This window comes from Cygnus olor, chromosome 9 (assembly GCF_009769625.2).
Source record: "Cygnus olor isolate bCygOlo1 chromosome 9, bCygOlo1.pri.v2, whole genome shotgun sequence".
NCBI lineage: Eukaryota > Metazoa > Chordata > Aves > Anseriformes > Anatidae > Cygnus > Cygnus olor.
The window spans coordinates 16,592,795-16,612,459 of NC_049177.1; the positions used below are offsets into that span (position 1 = coordinate 16,592,795).

At 65.0% G+C, this 19,665-nt stretch overlaps 1 long non-coding RNA gene across 2 annotated transcripts; it reads right to left on the reverse strand.

The window, feature by feature from the left end:
- Positions 1 to 2,727: 2,727 nt before the first annotated feature.
- On the reverse strand, positions 2,728 to 6,430 carry LOC121075037. Of its 2 annotated transcripts, none has more exons than XR_005822689.1 (2): positions 6,222 to 6,430; positions 2,728 to 3,622 (listed from the first exon to the last, which is right to left on the reverse strand). It is a non-coding gene; the product is annotated as an uncharacterized LOC121075037 (long non-coding RNA). The 2 variants fall into 2 exon arrangements; XR_005822690.1 differs by lacking the exon at positions 6,222 to 6,430 and adding an exon at positions 6,063 to 6,214.
- Between the last annotated feature and the right edge of the window lie 13,235 nt (positions 6,431 to 19,665).

A 19,665-nucleotide genomic window follows, 5' to 3' on the forward strand; every position in this document is an offset into this window, starting at 1 on the left:
CGAGGGTGCCCTGCAGGCTGGAGCCGTGGAGCCGTGCCCAGCTCTGTCCCCACCGGGTGACGATGACGAGGCGGGGGGGAGGAAGGCTGCGGGGACACCGATGACACCATTGCCGTGGCACTGCTCGCTGGTGCCAGCCCGAAGGGCTGCGTGTGCGGGTCTGCAGCTGGGCACGGCGCTTCTGCTCGGAGAAATTTCGGAGCAGGAGAGGGATGTAAGGGCAAAGGCAGCAGGGGACGGCTTGGTGGCCCTGCGCTGGCCCTGTGCCGCTCCTGGCAGCAAACAGGCTGCGAACAGAGGGGAATCGGCACAGCAAACACGCAGAGGGCAGGACGGGGCCAGCGCTGAGAAGTGACATTCCCTGGCAAGTCGTCTCCCTCGGCAGAGTTGCTGGAGCCAAAGGGTTGGAGGGTGAACGGGCGCAAACAAGGCGTTACGCAGGGGAAAAATCCACCGAGCTGGAAATCGTGGCTGGATCGGGAGAGAGGAGGCTCTGCCCGCAGCCACGGGAGTGGGGAGGGCAGAGAAATGTTGTCCTCGGTGGGGCAGGGGACAGGCTGTGCCACGGCACGGCGCTGGTGACAGCAGGGACAGGGCAGGGGGACAGCAGCCGGGCGCTGCTGGCAGAACCTCAGCAGACGTTGGGGTGGGTGGCGGAGCCAGGGAGCTGCCAGAAGCAGCAGCTGATGGGCACAGGTTTCTGTCCCTGTTCCCGGCTGCTGCCACAAGGCTGCTTTTTTTCCCCCGGGGATGCCCGAGGCAGGGACGGATCCGTGCCGGGGCAGGAGCAGACTGTGCCGCAGCGAGGGCGCACCGGGGAGGAGGCATTCCTGGCAACCTCTCTGCAGCCACGTCTCTTTTGGGAAGGGTTCGTGGCTCCCAGCGACTGCACGTCGCTCCCCGCTTCTTTCTGCTCCTTGCCACTTAAAAAGGGCGAGCTGCACGCCGGAGCACGACCCGCCAGCCTCTGCCTTTGCAGCCAAACCCTGCCTGGTTTGCCTCGACACCCAAGCCCACTCCTCGCTGCAGCCCGAGCTCTGCTGGGCTGGGAATTTCGGCAGCGAGCAGCAATTCAGGGGAACCCCCTGCGTGCGCCCACCCCCCAAATCTTCCTCCCCACGGTCTCCCTCCCTGCGTGCACCCATCCTTCTCTGTGAGCTCTCCAAGGGCAGCCGAGGTTGTCCCTGTGACCGCTGAGCCCTCGAGGTGCCGGTAAAGGCTGGCGCCCAGAGGCTGAGCGAGGCTCGCGCTGCCCGCGGCATCCTCGGGGGAATTGAGAGGCCAAAGGAGAGGCCAAACAGCGCCTTTGAAGCTGGAGAGCTACAGCCCTAATAACCGCCTGCATCCACTCTCGGCTCCTTTCAAGGGTGCATCACTCATGGTAATTGCAGGGAAGATCAGCGCAGCCTTTTACCGAGCGCCCCGCTCCCCGTGTCTCTTCCCCTGCCTGCCACAGGGCTTCGAGCTTTTAATTAACGCCTTCGGCTCCCGAGCACAGGAAGGCAGCAAGCCCCGGGGTGCTGCCAGTGTCTGAGAGGGGAAACTGAGGCACGGGCAGTCACTTGGGTCCTCTGCGGTGTCCTGCAGCGGGTGCCAGCCCTGGCCGTGCATCCTCATTGCAGTGTGAGGATGAGGATGGGCAGCCCGCGCGCAGGGCATCGCCCCTGAGCAAGGTCCTGGCTGCAGGGTCCACCTTTACCCATGACACCTCGGCCCCTACAACCGCTGCAGGGGTTGGGCAGGGGCTGTGCCCATCTTTTCTGAGCTGGTCATACCATGCCAGGAGCCTTTCCAGGGCACAGATGCCTATAGATGAGCTGAGGTGTGTAGAAAAGGTGCCCTCACTCCCCTGGGGCACCCAGCTGCATCCCTGTGGGATGTGGGGTCAGCACTCAGCCCCCTCACAGCATCTCCCCTTTCCCTCTGAGAAATCACAGGGAGGGGGCATTTCCTTTTTTCCCCCCCAAACCGGGCCGAAAGGAGAAGGGAAATAAATAACAGGGCCATTTGGATGTTCTCTGGGATAAAAGTAACCAGCCTTCCGGGGGACGGCAGAACCGGCCTCCGCTCAGGTCTGCTGGGGGGCCGGGGGAGGCAGGCGCTCTCGGAGCAGGAATTGGGGCTCCATGGCAACCATAATTTTGCTAATCAGGGCCGGCACAGACGAAGCGCTTTTCCACCTGGCAGGAGCACCGGGCTCTCGCAGGTCTCCATCAGACCGAGCTGCCCCGGGGCCGTGGGCAGGGGAAGGGCTGGGGGCAGCCGGAGCATCCCAGCAGCTGGAAATTCCCTGCCCGAGCCATAACGAGCTCGGGGTCACCTCGGCTACAGCAGGACCTTCTCTGGGGCACGTCGAAACGGAGCACAGATCCAGGGCGCCTTCCCAAGCATCGGGGAGACAGTTTATGGGCTCTATTTATTCTTTCTCGAACCTCCTCCTCTGTGAGTCATCAAAAGCAGATAAATAAATGGCACAGCGTGGGGACGGCCTCTCTCCCCAGCCCTGGGTTCGGAGCCACTTTGCATTCACGAGTTGATTTAAGGTGCCGGCTGGGGCTGCCGGATTGATTGCTGGGACATTTATTAGCTCTCCTACCCAGTGAGGCCCGTGGTAAATATTCATTCCCTCCCCGTGCATCGCCTCTCGGCACCCAATTCGCAGCCTTTTAAATGGGACTGGGAAGAGGCTTTTGGCTGGAAGGGAGAAAAAAGCAAACCAACACGCGCTCAAGTTCTGCAAAATCTCATTTGCAAAGAACACCGGGCAAGGAAATAATGTCTCCGTGATTGGATCCCATTTGCCACGTAATGACTCACTCTCCAAGTCAAGATCAGCCCCACCAGCCATAAAGAACCACCCGCGACAACAACAACATCGAGACACAGCAAATAGAGGCAGAGGCTGGAAGAAGAGCAGCCCACGGCGGGGCCATGTGTGCCCTGATGTTGTCTGTAGACGAGTCAGGAGATGCTCGGTGCACCCAGGCCAGGCTGAGGGGCAGGGGCACAGGGATGCAAGGATGGAGTTTGCAAAAAGTGCGCGGTGTCACCCCCAGAGGTGGATTTGATCGCTGTGTTAATGGCCCCGTGGTTTTGCTCGGTGCCTGCCGCTTTATTTTTTGATGCTGTCAGCCTTCTGGTTGCTGGCTCCTTTGCTGGATTTTGGGAAGGATGGATGGGGTAAGAGGGCGGGTGGGGAGAGGTATGTGGGTCACAGAGAAGGTCCCACTGACCGGTTGGTCCCCCTGCCACCCAAAACGTCCCAGCAGTCCCAGCACATCCCAGCATTTCCACCACGTGCAGACCTCGGTGCTGGGGGTAAGGGGATGATGTCCCAGCAAAGCTGGGTTTGGGGACCTGGTGAGACCCCAGCACCTCCACACCCAGCTCGCGGTGGTGCTGCCCCGTCCCCATGCACTGCCTGACACTTTCAAAGCCCTTCTCATGCGGCCACAGAGCTTGACCACCAGGCGTGGGACAAGAAGCTCCCCTTGCATCTTCTCCATGCAAGTGCCGCGCTCCTCTCCAGGTTGTGGGATGGGTTTTCCTTCTCAGCGCTCTTCAGGCACCGATAAACCTCAGGGCTGGACTTTTCCAGGCTTGCTCTGCATCCAGTTTCCAGCTGAAAAAAAAAAAAAAAAAAAAAAGGAAAAGGAAAAAAAAGTGGGACACATGTACACACTTTCATTTTTTCCAGCAAAAAATTGTGCTTCACCCCAAGAGAATCCAAAGGGAAGGCACACACAAGCTCCCAGGGATGCCAATGCAGCAACTTCAGCGTGAATGAAAATGGTCCCCAGCCCCTTGGTCCTCCTCCTCCTCCTCCCCATGCAACCCACCTGCCCCTTGGCCACGACCATACAGGACGTGGCATAGAGAGAAGGTGCCGCCTGCACCTCCCGTGTATCGCCACCAACCACGCAGGGATCATACCCGGGGTGGCACAGGAGGGGCCGAGTGATGAAGCGTGGGGCTGAGCCGCAGTTTGATTGCGGCAGGAGTGCTGGGAGTGGGGCAAGAGGGGGAACGTGGGCACTGACAAGCTGTGCGGAGCCACGCAGCTCGGGATGAAACCCACCCCTGGGGCACCGCAGCAAGGCACCAGACAGCCTCCCGGTCCTTAGCTGAGCCCTGGGGACACCCGAGGGACGGAAGAAGATTAGGGATGGTAATTCTCTCTAAGTGGATAGAGATGAGAGACTCTCAGCCTGATTTCCACACTCAGAGAGCCCAGCATGAATAATGAAGCATCCCACCTGCGAGCACTAACGACAAGCCCAAACCCACGTCATGTCACGGGCGGATCAGATCCAACCGGTCCCATAGGATCCCCTACAGACCAGAGGGCGATGACTGGGTCCATCTTCTGCAGGCTGAAGGAATGAGGTTTATTCTGGCTGGGGGAGAGAAGGCATCCCATCAGTCCACCCTCCCGTGCCTCAGTTTCCCTCCGTGTCCCTGCCTGCTGCTGCAGTCCTAAGGAAGTTCCTCTTTTCTCCCCTTTTCCCTCCTCGAGGTGTCACCTGGGCAGGCAGGCAGGCACCTTTCCCCATCCCATCTGGCCTGAGGGTGCCACGGGGCCGCAGGAAGCCTGCCACAAGACCTGGGGCACGTTACTCCCTGCTTCCAGCACCGCTGGGACCAGTGGGAAGGGGCTGGGGGCAAGCCCAGCCCAGCTCGGTGCCCTGCCAGGAGCATCTTGGCATCCAGTTGCTTTCTGTGCCCCAAAGTCCCCGCACGGGGCACTTGCGGCCGCTCCCCCGGGCAGGCGGGATTAAACGCTGGAGCTGGCTGGGATTTCCTCTCCCGGCCGTGCCAGGCTGCTCTGGCAGCAGAGCCGGGTGCCGCCTGCCTGAATTCGGCCCAGATCCCATCTACCCCTGGCTCTCCGAGCCTCTGATGTGCCAAAAAATCTCCCGGGTGCGGGCGAGGGGCTGGGACCTCACCATCCACTCGGGTTTTCGCACCCCAGGCAGTTCTTGGTGGTTCAGACACATCTCCCAAACAAGGCACCCGATTCACACGGGACTTCTGTAAATCCCACCCCATGTGGCTGCCGCTAACGACAGGCTTTAAATAAACGAGCAAATTCTCGGTGAACGTGAGAGATTTTCCTCTGGCACCACGCAGCGTCGCCGGCGAGATTTCTTCTCCGGCTTCCCCCCCGGCTCCCATCTGGTGGGTTGTTTCCACCCTGCTCCCGGGGAGGTGCCAGGGGAGCACCAGGAGCACCGTTTCCAACCTTCCCTTTCTGGTGCTTTGCATCCGTGTTAATTGAAACCGATGACATCCTTTACCAGGTGTTCAGGGGGGAGCTGCTCCTTCCTCACCGGTGCCGGGTGGAGATTTGGGTTCGGAGAAACCCAAAAACCAGCGAGGAAATTTGGGGATGCTCCAGGCACGAATTAGGGAACACACATGGGTTTTCTCCCCGGCCATGGGGCAGGACAGGGCTTGGGGCAGCTGGAAGGGCTTTTTTTCTGATGGCAAAGCCCCACGGAGGGGTGTCAGAGGGGTGACAGTCCCCATGCGGCCACCCACAGCCCGGCGCCCCAACGCCACGATGATGGGCGCCCGTGGCCGGGCGGATTTGGTGACATTTGGGCTCCCTCTGGTGGAAACGCCTGGGAGCTCCGGCCTGGCCCCCCCTGCCCACGGAGCAGCAGAGGTGAGCAAAGGGGACGAGCAGGGTTTTGGGGACACGGGGACAGAAACGCCCCGCGGGGCACAGCAAGGGGCTGGCGGAGCAGCGCTGCCTGGGGGAGGCTGCGGGGTGTGGGGACAGCGGCTCTGGGGACGTGTCGCCTGTCCACACGGTGTCCCCAGGAGCCGGAGCGGTGTCCCCAGGTTGTGGGGAGCGTTTGGGGTGCTGGCTGGGCTGCTCTGGAGGCTGCAGCTTTTACTCCGGGTGTGGAAAAGGAGGACCGAGTCCAAAAGCTGCTCCTTGTCCTTCGTCCCATCACCCTGCGCACCACCGCTTGCTCCTTGTAGGGGTGTCCAAGTCACCCTCCCCAAGCCCCTTTATCTTCCCAGCCTCCCTGTCATCCCACAAGGTCACAAACCATGAGTTTGGCTGATGACTCCTCCATCCAAATCCTTGGGCTCCACATCAGCAGCCTCCTCAGCCCCTACACACCCTGGGACCCCAGAGCTGCCACCTCCTGGAGGCTCCCAGGCATCCCTTTTATCACCTGTGCGGGTAAAACCCAAACTGTGCTCACCTGGGCCAGTGGGATGGACGCTGATTTGGCCTCGAGGCTGGGGAGCTCCTCTTGCTGGGCTCCACAGCGGTCTGGGGGGTCCAACATTCCCACAACGGTCCCCGTGCCACCAGTGGGGACAGGGACGTGGCACCGAGGGGCCACCAGCCCCTTGCCCCCCTGCTCCATTCCCCCAGTGCTTGTCCCTTGCCCCCCTCTGTCCCCAGCTGCCCCCCACGTCAGGGAGTCCCCCCCCATTCCCCACCCCATCAGAGGGCCACACGTTTCCCCGGGACCCACAGAACATTGCAAAAACAGGCGGCTGGGCTGTTGGCGCTTCTAAAAATAATAACTCAGACTGTGCCAAAAAAAGAAAAAAGCTGTTTTTTGGGAATTTTTTCCCCCTACTTTAATGAGAAGCGTTTGCAGTCCCCTCGGGAGAGGTCCCACGGGTGCCCGCCCCCCCCCCTCCATCCCCGGCCCCATCCCCGGGGGGGGGGCCCAAATCCCCCCCGTGCTGTCGCCATGGTGACAGTGACATCACGCGGGCCCCGTCGCGTAGCAACCTCCCCGTGACATCAGAAGCCCTTCGGTTCCCATGGCAACCCTCGGGCTTGGGGGGGGGAGCCCATGAGGGGGGTCCCGCGGCCACCCCCCCCCCCCCCCGCGGGGGACCCCAACCCCCGAACCACCCCCCCTCTCCCCAGCAAGGAAAGGGTTAACACGCATAAATCTGCATGTTTTAGTGACGTCAGCCCCGTGCCAGCCAACCACAGGGGGGGCTGGGTGAGAAAACGGGGCTGGGGGGGGGGGGGATTATAGGGGGGGGGATGCTCTGCACCCTTTCAACCACCCCCCAGCACCAGGCGGTCCCAGGCTGTCCCACCCAGCCCCTGGGGACAGGGCCCGTGGGGGGCACCGTGATGGGGACCCCCAATTTGATGTGCACCCCCTGCCTCCCCCTGATGTGTGTCCCCTGCACCCCCCCCCCCAGTGTGCACCCCCTGCCCTAGCAAACACCCCTGGCCTCTGCACCCCATATATCAGACCCCCGGGTGTCCCCCCAAACCCCAAGCGAGGCCCCAGAGAGCGGCTTGTGCACCCTGCAGCCCCCCACTCTAAATAACCCTCTGGCCCCTTGGGCCAAAACGTGTCCCCCGTGTCCCCGTGGGACCAGCCGCTAGATAGCACTCGTGCTGTACCCGAGGCAGCTGCCGGCTATTTGGCGGCGGGACGGGGCTGCCGGGGGCATCCTGCCCACCCGGCGTGGTCCTGAGCGGTGCCTGGGGGGGAGCCACAGCTCCGTCCCCACCGCCAGCCCCAAATACCACCTGTGGGGCGACGTGCACGGCAATAGGGGCAGGGTGCAGACCCCCTCCCGCCTTCACGTCCCTCCCGGCCGCTGTGACTCACGCTCTCCGGCCTCCTGTTTATGGGACGCGTTCCCAAAGTCCCCGCGGAGGTAATGGGGGAACTTTGGGGCTGCTGAGGGAAACCCCTTGGAGGTCTGGGAGGTGGCAGGAGGGGGACAAGAGACGGACCCCGGGACCTCTACAGAGGGACGGAGGCCACCACGTGTCCCCAAGGAGCTGGGGGTGGCACTGCTCTGACAGCCGGGTGCCCAAGGGGCCGGGGTGGGAACCACCCGCACGGCTCCGTCCCCAAAAGGCCAAGTGTCCCCAGCCTGGAAAAGGTCCCCGCGCTGCCTCCCGTCATCCAGAGGGTGTCCGAGCCCCGCTGAGCCAGGGGACGGACCCGAGAGGGTCCCCAAGGGGCTAAAGGCAGGAAAAAGGAGGAGGATAACGGGGCCCCAGCAGCCAAAAGGGTCGAAACAGCCCCAGAGGGAGGTTCCCGGTGCGGGCATCCCGTCCCCGTCCCCGTCCCCGTGGGGGGGTCAGGAGGGGAGGACGGCTGTGCTCTGTGGTTTCACGGTGTGTCTGTGCCCTTTGAATCCCCACGCGAGTGTGGAGGTGGTAAAATGTCACCAGCTGGGTGGCGGGGCCAGGGCCAGGAGCGGAAAATCCCGATAAAGGGTGGCCATTGTCTGGAGCCAGGCGGCGGGGCTGGGGGGGGGGGGGGGGGGGAACCCGCTGCTCGCCCCTCGCCCCCGCCGCCCAGGTGCCCGAATGAAGGGGCAGCTTTATCCCCCCCCCCCCAGCCCCGCGTGGGAGGCGATGCTGACCCCAAAACATGCCCCTCGGGCAGCGGGGGAAGGCCAGGGGACACCGTGTGCCAGCGCCCCGACCCGCTCCGCGCAGCAGGGCTGCTCTCCAGCCCCTCATTCCCACGTCCCCGATGATCCCGCCCGGCCCCTCCATTTCAGGGCCTTTTATGGCCATCGGCTCCTGCGCCGGCAGATGCTTCCCAACCCAAACGGTCCCAGCCAAACAGGGGCAGGGACGCTGCCGGGGGCGCCTGGGGACACCCCCAAGTCCTGCATCGGCTCCATTTTGGGGGCTGCTCGTGGCACGCCGCCGAGTCCGCCGCCGTGCGCTGGGATGGGCGGAGAGAAGGCTGATCCCAAATATTCAGCGAGGGTTTTGAGAACTCGACGGGGTCCCGAATGCCCCCCAGAACCTCTTCCCGGAGCCGGCTGCGCGCAGGCAGGGGTAAAAGCATTCCCCCAGCCGCGGGATGAAAGGTGCTGCCGCAAACACCGCCCGTAATTTCCTCCTCCGTGGCGAGAGCAATGGAACAGGTTCTTCAGCAAGCCCGTGGCACGGTGACAGGACGGGGAGAGGCCGGGAATGGCGCCAGCCCAGGCTTGGCACCGACAGCCAGCGCCGCCCCTCGTGCGGCTGGAGAGGGGCCCCGGGGACCCCAAATGTGCCCACGGGAAGCTGAGATGGCCGGGGATGGCGAGGGGACCACGCGGGTGGCAACTTGGCCAGGGCCCCTGGGGGCAGCCCGAGGGAGAACGTGCCGTATGGACGTGGTTTCATGGGGCTGGAGCCCAAATCCTGCTGCGGGGACAGGGATGCCCGAGGCGGCTGGGCAAGGCGGCCGAGGGCACGAGGCGAGACCCCAGTCCCAGCCCCAAACCGGGGCCCCCAACGGGGTCCCCGTCCCCGCTCCAGGGGGTGCCAGCGGGGCAGATGGGCCGGCAGCTCGGCGGCACATGGATCCCAGTGTGAGGCCGGCAGCGGGCGTTGGCGGGGCTCTGACGCAGGAGACGTGTGACAGGAGAATCGTCGCCAGGCTCCGGGAGGGATCCAATCGCGCCGGGGTGCTCTCAGCAGATTAAGGATTGGAAGGCTCCGGTAATTACTTTGCAGTACAAAAATAGGCCCGGCTTTATCCGGAGCCCTGATCCCCCGCCCTGCCCCGCCGCTCCCCCCACCCAAGGGCGAGCTGATGCCACCCACCCGGCGGGCGCAGGAGCAGGGGGGGGGGAGCCGCCGGTGGTGGTGCCAGCATTTTTAGGGCAAAGGGGGTAAAAAAAAAGAGCACGAGGGGCTCAGGGGTGGTGGTGGCAAAGCGCAGCGGCAGCATCTGGCTGGCACATGCGAGCCGTGAGGAGCAGGGGGTGGGAGAGGAGCCGGCGTCCCCGCGTACCGGGGCAGCGTGCCGGGGGGGGGAGAGCCTGGGGACGGCAGCGGGGCAGATGCTCGGGCAGGAGAGGACGTCTGTGGGAGCACGCAGCGCCGGCCAACCCTACAGTGGTAATAGAGGGAGGACCCAAGGGACGGCTGCTGCAGGCACAGGTCGACCCGGATCGACCGGGCGATGCCCAGGGTTCCCGTTCCCTTTGCTGGGGGCCGGGGCCACGTGGCGCTGGGAGCCACAGGGGCAAAACGTGCGGCACGCGCTCCCAGCCTGCATTCCCACCTCCTCCCGCTGATGCCCGGGCCAATCTGCTCCTCGTGGCAAAGCCAAAACGTGGCCTCTCCCCTCCGTCCCCAACCCCTCACCACGCCACCCGCCAGCTGCCGGGATCGGGACAGGGATGAAGCCGTGCCGTGCCTGGACGAGGCACTGCGGGCGCTGCGGCACGGGCGCGCGGAGCACGCCGGGACCCGTAGTCTGGCGGCCAGCCCCGGCACGCAGCCCCGTTAGCCCCGCGGGCTCCCACCCACCCCGTTCCGGCAGGAGGGGCTGCCGGGGGGCTGCGGCCCCACAAACCTCAGCTGGTTCAGCAGTGTGGTCGATATCTCCACTTGCCAGGCTCAAACGGTTGCGCAGCCGAGATCCCGGGAACGTCCGTCCCCCCCCCCACACCCCGCGAGTCCCTCGGTGCCTGCGCAGCGCAGCCCGCTCCCCCCCCAGTGCCCCCGTTCCCGGTTCACAGCCAGGGCATTGGGGTACAGAAATTACCGGCAAAACCCCACGCTTCTGCCGGCGGCACAAAGCAACGCCAGCCCCAGGAGTCGCCCATCTGCCCCCCCTTGGCCACTCGCTGCCCCCCTTCCTGCTTTCCTTTACGAGCCCAAGCGCCCCTAAAACCACCCCACGCAGAGCCCCCGCGCAGCACCCCCCTGCCCACACTCTGGGTGCTCCGCACCCCAAATCCTGCATCCCCCAACCCTGGGGGGGGGGGACAAAACCCCCTCACCTTCATCCACGGGGGTGGGTGCCCCCCTGTGCCCTACAGAGCCCCCATCACACTGGGATGCTCCGGGCATGGTGCCCTGACACCCCCAACCCTCTGACGCCCCCAGCCCGCTTTGCAGCCGCCGGTATTTTTCCATCCCCCCCCTCCCCCCCCCCCTCCAAATCCTTTGTTCTTTGCAAATCCCGGCCCCCTCCCCACCAGAGGATTTCACACCCCCCCCTTCCCAAAAAAATACAAAAAATCCCCCTTGGGAATTCACCCCCCAGCCCGGCAAATCCCTCCGGCGGCGGCGTGGGCTGGGGGAGGGGGGGGGGGACGGGAGGGGGAAAAAAAATGACCCCCTGCCCGGCTGCACCCCCAAACCCACTTGCCTGCTGCCACCGGAGCCGCTGCCCTGCCCCGGAGCCACCGGGATCCCGGAGCCACCGGGGTCCCGGAGCCGCCGGCGCCGCCGTTCCGGAGCCGCCCGGTGCCGGGGCCGCCGCTCTCCGCTCCTCCCCCCCCGCTGCCCCCGGGCAGCCACCGCCGGGTCCGGCCGAGGGGAGGGGGGGGGGGGGGGGCTCCGTGCTCCCCGCCCCGCTGCCCCGGGGGGACGGGAGTTGGAGAAGGATGCCGAGCCCCCCACCCCCCAAAAAAAAAACAAACCCTGCTGCGATCCGGGATGTCGTGGTCTCATCCCTACCCCCCCCCCCCCCCGAAATTCTCCCCCCTCCCAACCCCAAATCTCCGCTCTGTAAGGTCTGCTGCCCCCCCCCCCCCATTTTTCTCCCATGGGTGCTGTCTCCCCGTGCATGCACCGGGGTTTATCGCATCCCTTCCTGCTGCCCGCTCTCAAACCCCTGCACCCAGAGGCGCTGCTGGCTGGGTGGCCCCAGCTGTACCCTGTAGGTGCCTCCCCCCCCCGGCACGGATTCCCCTTTGGCCCCCATCAGACGCAGCCCCATCGGTCCCACCCTGGGGAATGAGGGGTCCCTGTAAAAAAGGGGGGTTCACCCCCTTTCCCCTTCCAACAGCCCCCCCCGCCCTAATCTGTGCAGGGGGGTGAGGTTGCTCTGTCCTGGGTCCAGTGGGACCCCAAGCAGGACCCCCAAGCTGAGAGCAGGGTCGGATGGCAAGGGAGTATGGGGCAGGGGAGAGGGGAGCAGAGCCCCCCCAAAACCCGGAGGGTGTCCTGGGGCACTGTGAGGGACACGCTGGGACTGTCCCGAGGATGTGGGGAGCAGCAGATGCCCGGCACTGAGCTTCCTGCACAAGCCGTGGGGTGCAGGCGGCTTTTTGGGAAGGGATTGCAGCGGGGTCCCATGGAAGCCCCACTTTAGGGTTTTACTGTGAAATCCAAGCCCGACCAGCCCGGCTCGTTGCCTCGGCTGTGCCCCCCGCCTGGCAAAAAGTCACAGCCCCGTCCTTGCCCCCGAGCCGCTGCGGACCACCTGCTCCGATCAGCCCTCTCCGTGGCGGGGAGCGAATCGCTGCGCCGCCGCACGGCACGCCAAGCTGCTCTGGCAGGGAAAAGGTAAGTTAAACCTCCCTGCCTCTCGTTCTGCCAGGGAAATCTGCACAAATCCAGTGTTATTCTGGCGTTTGGACAGCCCCGGCCCCTGGCAGAGCCCGCGCAGGCTGGCACAGCCCTCCCTGGCCACCCGGCCGCCGCGCTGAGACCGTGCCAGCTCGTTTCACCCACGGCGAGCGATGTCGCAGCATGGAGAGCCTTCGTCTGTAGGAGGGAGAGGAGGAGGAGGGCTGTGGGGCCGGTGGGTTGGGGGCCAGGTTGCCCCCCCGAATCCTGCAGGGGAAGCATGGGTGCTGGGTCATCGGCTACGAGAAGGGACAGCACGGGACACAGGTCCCCCCCGCCACCCCCGTGGCATGGGGGGACTGTCGCTCAGTGGCACGGGGCCAGCTCATCGCACCCGGTCTCTGCTCCCCGCTTCCAAGCTCCCAGAGCTGGACTGGAGCTGTTACGCTGGGACCACGCGTCCCCGGGTGCCACGGACCCATAGGTGACACAAGAGGCGGCCCCCACACCGCCTATGGGGTGGCAGCAGTGGGAATGGGCATGGCACGGTGTGTCGGGAGGGAAACTGAGGCACGGGGGCTGCGCGGAGGGCAGCGCCCGGGTGGAGCGGGCACGGCGCTTCCCAGGAGGGCGGCAGAGCCGATGGCGGTGGAGATAACGCTAAAAATACGCCAGGCGCTTTGTTGCTGGCGACAATAGCCCGCGGTATTTTTAGCCGTTGTGGTGTTAGCGGCGGAGAGACTTCACCCGGCCCGCTGTCCCAGCCCGCCCTCGGTGCTGCCGGGCCCTCCGCGGCCCCCCGGGGCTCGGGGCTGCTTCCCGGTGCTGTGGAAACGGTAACGTTAGAAACTAAAACACAAACACCTCGCCCGCTGCCACCCCCGGCTGAGTCACGGCGCTGCCTGCTCCCCTCGCCCCTGCCGCCCCCTGCGTCCCCGTTCCCTCTCCCTCCTCCCGCCCCACCACCCCAAAACTGGTGGCTGGTACCCCAAGGCCCAGCCCCGCTCCTGCTTTTGGGGGATTGCCCCCCCCATGTGGGATGTTGGCTTCACTTCCCTCCGTTCCAGGACTCCAGGAGATGGGGATTTACGGAGCAAACCCTGCTGGGTGGCACCGATGTCCCCAACCCCGTGGCATGGGGACACCCCTTGCTGCCCCACCGCAGAGCACCAGACCCCGAGCGGTGCCCGGCTTCCTGCACAGCCCAAAGCCCTCGCCCCAAACCCTCCGGTGGCTGTGTCTCCAGCACAGCTTCCCGTCCCCAGCCCGCTGCCAGGGATAAAAATAACCGGGCAGGAGAAGGGAGAGGCAGCGGGAGCCGCAGCTCACCCTGCTACCGGGTCGCTCTGCGTGGGGACGGCCAGGCTGGGGGGCTCTGCCCCGGTCCCCGTCCCACCGAAGTGGGACAGGGTGCTCAGCACGGTGCTGGGGTTGGTGTCCTTGTCCTTGACACGGGATGAAAGGGGACCTGTCCCACTTTATGGGGGTAAAAGGGTCTTGCTGGCCCCCACAGAGATTTTGGGATGGTTTGGGGGCGCAGGGTGGCTGCAGGGACAGCCACCCTCCCTCTCCCACCCACGTCCCAAAGCCCCCAGCACCCACCAGAAACCTTCCCGGTGGGAAAGAGCAGTTTGTGTTCAAGGGACGGGACAGTGGCCGCGCCGCCTCCTCCCTAAAATCCAGCAAAGGGCTGCAGCCACGCCGGGGGCGGGCAGCCGCGGCCGTGCCTATGTTAGGATGTTCTGGTGCCGAGGGCAGATTGCGTCGCGGGCAAGAATTAATTAACAGTAAGCACTTTTGGACAGCGGCCCAGGCTCTTTTTGCTGTTTTCATTTCTGCCAGCTCCAACCAAGCCCTCTGGTGTCCGCTGGGTCCCAGGCCCGGGGTTAGCCCGCGGTGGAGGGGACATCCCCGACAGGGTGCACACACAGCTCCGGCGCTGCTCCCTGCTGCCGAAAGCGGCGTCTTCCCGGCCACGCCGTGCCCGATCCCCCCACTCCACCCGTGTTGGAGGCCGGGGAGCGGCTCCACAGCCCCCTCCTTTCCCCCTCCCCGGCCTGGCTGCCTTTAAATTTAGCTTTTTTCCATCTCCGGTTGCGCGAAGCCGGGCCGGCGGCCAAAGCCCTTGCCGCCCTGTGCAGGATGCGAGCCCCGCAGTGCGTGGGTGAGCGGGTGGGTGCCGAGGGTGTGCAATGTGTGGGCAAGCCCAATTTATTTATTTATTTTTGTTTTTTTGGGGGGGCTTATGCGTGTGCGTGCTTGCGCTCGGTGCGTGCACACGCACCCAGGATTGTGGGCAGAGGTGCACGCGCGTGGGGAGCCCCGCCATGGGGTTTGGGGTGTGCTAGGGGCAGGCTCCAGCAGAGGGTGCCCTGCCTCCATGTCGCCCTGTGGGGACCTGACCCTGTGTTCCCTTGGGGGGGACACGGGGGTGGGGGGACACGGGGGTGTCCCCAGCATGGGCTGGGGGGCTCAGGGCTGTAGGCTGGCCCCCCCCTCCCAGCTCGTTGCCACCAGGCTGAGACCTGAGCAAACTCATCACATGGGGACGCAGAGATGAAGGAGGTGGCTAAGAGCAAAGGGGGGGGGAGTGGGGATTTCTGCTCCGTGCCCCCTCACAGCTGTGTGGGCTCTGGTGCTAGCACCCCCTGCCAGCCCGCCCCGCGTGGGGGTCTGCCTCAACCACCCTGCCAGCTCTCTTCCCACGTCCCCACGGTCCCCAACACAAGGGCACAGGGGAGTGGGTGCCACACGATGGTCCCAGCCCCTCCCGGAACCAGCTCAGCCCCCCACCAGAGCAGGAGCACAGCTGCCCTCTGCTCTTCGTCCCCACGCTGCTGGCCCTGATACCCCCGGGGGGGCATTTCTGCCCCAGTCCAGTGACCTTGTCCCCACGGCCCCCCTCAGCGGGACCCTGGCCGCTCCCAGTGAGCCGCAATGGGGCCAGGCAGGAGGATCGGGGCCACCCGGGAGCCACCCCAGCCCCGCAGCACCTCCGAACCAGCCCGACCTGCCGGGGAGGCCGGACCTGCTCGGGGACCGGGGTTCCCACGGCTGGGGCCAGCGGGTGCTCAGCACGTCTCTCCCTCCCCTCCTCAAACCTCTCCCCAAGGATGGGCCCCATCCCAAAAACCTAAGGAACCTCCTTAGCATCCCACGTGCCCCTTCTCTCCCCACTCTGTAATGGGTGATGCTGCTGGGGTCCCCGTGGGGTGTACGCGTCCCCAGTGGCACAGGACCTGCAGCCCGGTGTTTTTCGGCTACCCTGGGAAGAGCCATTGCGCCTTTAAGACAAAGAGCGGGGCACAAAGCAGCTTTGTGTCCCGACTTGCGAGTTTTTCCTGCCTGCTGCAGCACGGCTTTGTCCCGGGACATGTAGGGGCACGAGCACAGCTCCGCGTCACGGCGGCGCCCGCTCGATGGCCGCGCTGCCACGGTGCGCCCCGAGCTGGGCGCTCGGCCGGCCCCAAGCTCACACCCCACAAAAGTGGATGGACCTAAAACGGGACAGGGAGCAGAAGCGGTGGAAGCAGCCAGACCCTGCTCCTGGGCATGGAATGGAGACCGGCCAGGGCATCCCTCTCCTCCCTTGGGATGTGCCCAGAGGTGGGGCTGCAGGGGCACTTTCCCCGTGCCGTTTGGGGCAAGAGAGTAAGCCCCCTATCCACCCATCCATCTGTCTGTCCGTCCATCTGTCCCTGCATTGCTACCCCACCAAACCAGCATGCCCCAGCCCCAATTCACCCCCCTTCCCCAAAATTTGCCACCCCACTCCTCACGTGGGGGCTCTCCAGGCGGGGGGGAGGGGGGTTCATCCCACCACGGCGTGCGTGCCACCGCGGAGATGTGTGAGCGGAGAGGGATGTCCCCGTCCCCAGCAGCCACGGCCGGACTGGGACGAGCCCCTGGCTCTGGTGTGACCCCTCTTGTGCCCGTCCCAGCTACCCCGAAGCAGCCCGAGGTGGCCATCTCCGTCCCCGTCCTCGTCCCCATGCCGGGGAGGCCGCTCCGCACGGCGTCCCGCTGGCCTCCGTGTTTTCCCTGCAGCCTTTTGTGTGCGTGGCGGCGTGGCGGCGCACGGGGAGGCCGCATGGCGCCCGGCCTTCCCCACCTCCGTCCTCCTTCTCCTCCTCCCCCCCGATCCCCGCCTCCCCGGCCGCCATTTCGCAGCGCCGGCCTCGCTCGCTCTCCACATCATGGAGGACCAGCGCGGGGGGGAACAAAGAGCCCCGGCCTGCGTCGGTGCCCCCGGCCCAGGCGTCCCCACGTCCCCTCCCGACGCGCGGCGCTGCAGCGAGCCGTGCCCGCGTGCGAGGAGTTTGCTCGGGCCTCAGCCTCGTGGCAAAGCTGCGGCGCTCCCTCCTGTCCCCCCCCAGCCCACGGGGCTCATCCTGCCCCGGTGCGGGGTCCTGTGGTGTCCCCGAGGGACACGACACGTGCACGGGGAGAAAGGGTGTGTGTGCACGCGTGTGTGCGCCTGCAGGCACTCGTGGGGCAGTTTGTGTGCACACACGCGTGAGATGGGGGTGTGTGCACGCGTGTGATCACGCACACACACGCACAGATGGCAGCCAGCACGTGACACGTTTTGCACTGCATGTGTGACACCGCTGACGTGTGGCAGTCTGCACACGAGCGTATGCACACACACAGCCTGCGTGCGTGATGCCGTGCGCTCACACACGTGCCAGGCTGCGTGTGCATGACAGCGAGAACACGTGTGTGAGTGTGCATGCGTGTGTGGTTTGGGGTGTGTGTGGTGTGACTCCACACGTGGGGCACACCCATGTGGCACCCGTGCTGTGTGTGCGGGCTGTGTCCCCCCGCTTCCTCCCTGGCGTGCGAGCAAGTGCTCAGTGTGAGGCTGCAGGACGTGTGTGCTCCGGAGGGGAAAGGGAGGGTGCGTGGGGGGACAGCCCCGTCCCCCAGGACCTGTACCCCCGTGGGGACATGCAGCAGGTCCCTCGCTGGAGCTCTGACCCATGCCTTCACCAGCAGAGGGGCCAAAAAGATGGGGTGGAGGACACGGGGATGTGCCGGTGCCCCCTGCCCCTGGTGGCTGCTGCGTGCCGAGCGCTGCTCCGCTCACGCTCCCTTCCCCTCCCCGGCGCCTTCCAGCCACCGACATCAAGGCACTTTGCAGGCATTAAATATTCAGTTCCCTTCTCCTTCCCCTCCCTGCAAAGGAGTTCAGCATGGCAATGAACCCCGTGCCCTCCACCGGTGGGATTTGTCTGGGAGGAGGATGCTCCGAGCCAGCCTCCCGCAGAAGTCCCCAGAGGTGGCCACGGGGACGCGCAGGCTGCTGGTGCCCATTCCCGCGGCCTCATGCCCAGGGTCACCTTCCCCCCTGCTCTCCTGTGCATCTCCCTGCTGCAACGCAGGGTTCAGCTCTCCCCACGTCTCACCCCAGGCTTGGATCCGGCCAGGAGGTGTCCCTGTTCCCCCAGGATCCCGTGACAGCGAGGACAGATGGATGGCAGCGGGAAGAGGTGGCTGCCGCAGCGAGGCAGGGACCGCATCCTGCCGCCTGCATGCGCAGAGCCTGCAGACGGGTTATGGCGAGGCCAGGAGGTGACAGAAGTGGCAGGGGTGCTTGTTTTTTTTGTTTTCTTTTTTTTTTGTTTTGTTTTGTTTCGAGTCAGAAATAAACGTTATAGCTGGGGAAAGAGAAGCAAGTTCTTCTGGTTCAGGAGGGCCCAGAAAGTGTCAAGCCACCACGGCTGTCTTCAAAATCCTGGGCAAAAGCCTAGCCCGAGGGGCTCTCCTTTTGCTTTCGCCTCCAGGTCTGTTTTCAAGCTTCCCTCTGTGACCGCAAAGACCAGGAACCGTGGGAGCCCAGATCCTGCTTGTGGGCCCACAGCACGCGGGGGATCAGGACACTCGGGAAAACACCGGGTCACGGGAACGTCACGCAGGATGCGCCCTGTGTGTCCGCGGCTTTTTCCACAAGGCAGAAGTTCCCCGTTTGCAGGCTGGGATGGGAAATGTCCAGTGCTGGGGGGGGGGGGGGGGGTCACAGCCACGACACCAGCAGGAACGGGCATTTGGGACCCCCAGGAGGGTGCTGGGGTATGGCTGGAGCAGCCCCGTGCCAGCCCGGAGCAGGGGCGCGCCATCGCGCCATTCCTGCGGCGTGGCATCATCGCTTTGCGCGGTGCCGCCGGAGTAATTGCAGCTGGGCTCGGCGCCAGAGCAGCGCTCAGCCCCCGTCGGAGGAGATAACTCCAGCCCCACGCACCGATATAACCCCCTAGCGCTCAGCCCCATTGCACTGCCCGGGGCTGATCCCCCTGGGGTGAGCCAGGAGGGGGGTGATGGGGGGCACTGGCGGAGGGGTGGCACGCAGCGGGCACGAGCCCAGCTCGGGGGCCCCCTTTTCCCCGCGCCCCGCTATCCCGGTTTCACGTGGCTGCTCAGCTTCCCGCTGCAAAGGCTGCCGGAGCGTTTTAAAAGCGTTCTTTCACCCGGCTTCCTTCCTGGGAATAAACCACATCCTGGTGGTGCCGAGCGTCAAAAGCAAAGCAACGGGCAGCGGCCAAACGGGGGAGGCGGCGGAGCCGCAGCCTCCCTCCTTCCCTCCCGCCCAGCCTCGGCCTCATCCCCAGCCTCTTGGCGGAGGCGACCTGCCCATCCTGCCACGGGCAGGTCTCAGCCACCCTCGCCAAAGGGGATGTGCTAAGATCCCGCGTGGAGCCCCAGCGAGGGGCCTCCCCCTGGGCTGGCACCGCTCCGGGCTTCGGACACGAAAAGGGACCCTTGGCCCCAGGCAGGGGAGGGACAGCAGGGCTTAGATCCCCCCCAGCTTCTTTCCATAGAGCCTGGAAAGGTTTTATCCTCACCATTGCGACCTAAAGCTCTTTCCAAAGTGTTGTTTTTTTAAAAAAATAAACTTTTTTTTTTTTTAGGTGAAATAGCGCAAAGCAAGTGCTGCTGCATCGCAGGGTGCCCGCTCGCTGTCCCAGGCCTGCACAGCGCGAGCTGAAGCCACCGTCCCTGCTGCGAGGTGGCACAGGAACACCACGGCAGCACCAGCTCCCAGGGGGATCACAGCCTGTCCTGCATGCAGGGCTTCTCCTTGTGGTGTGGCTTCTCCACTGTCCGGTATAGGGTTGAGCTGCAGAGCTTCTGGCTAAAGGAAAGGAAAAACTTCTCCCTCTCCCCTCCCGCCCCCAGTTGCGCACTTCGGCCAGCCCTGCTGACCTGAGCGTGTTTACAGATCCCTGCCCTCCTGTCCACCGGGCTGGAAATTTGGTCAAAGTTTATTAGGAGGGCACCAGCCACACGGACACGTGTGTGTGTGTAGGCAAAGCGTGACGGCGCGACCTTTGCTTTCTTAGGAAGCCGCTCTGGAAAGCGAGGCCACGAGCGGAGGAAGCAAACGGGCAGGAAGGGGA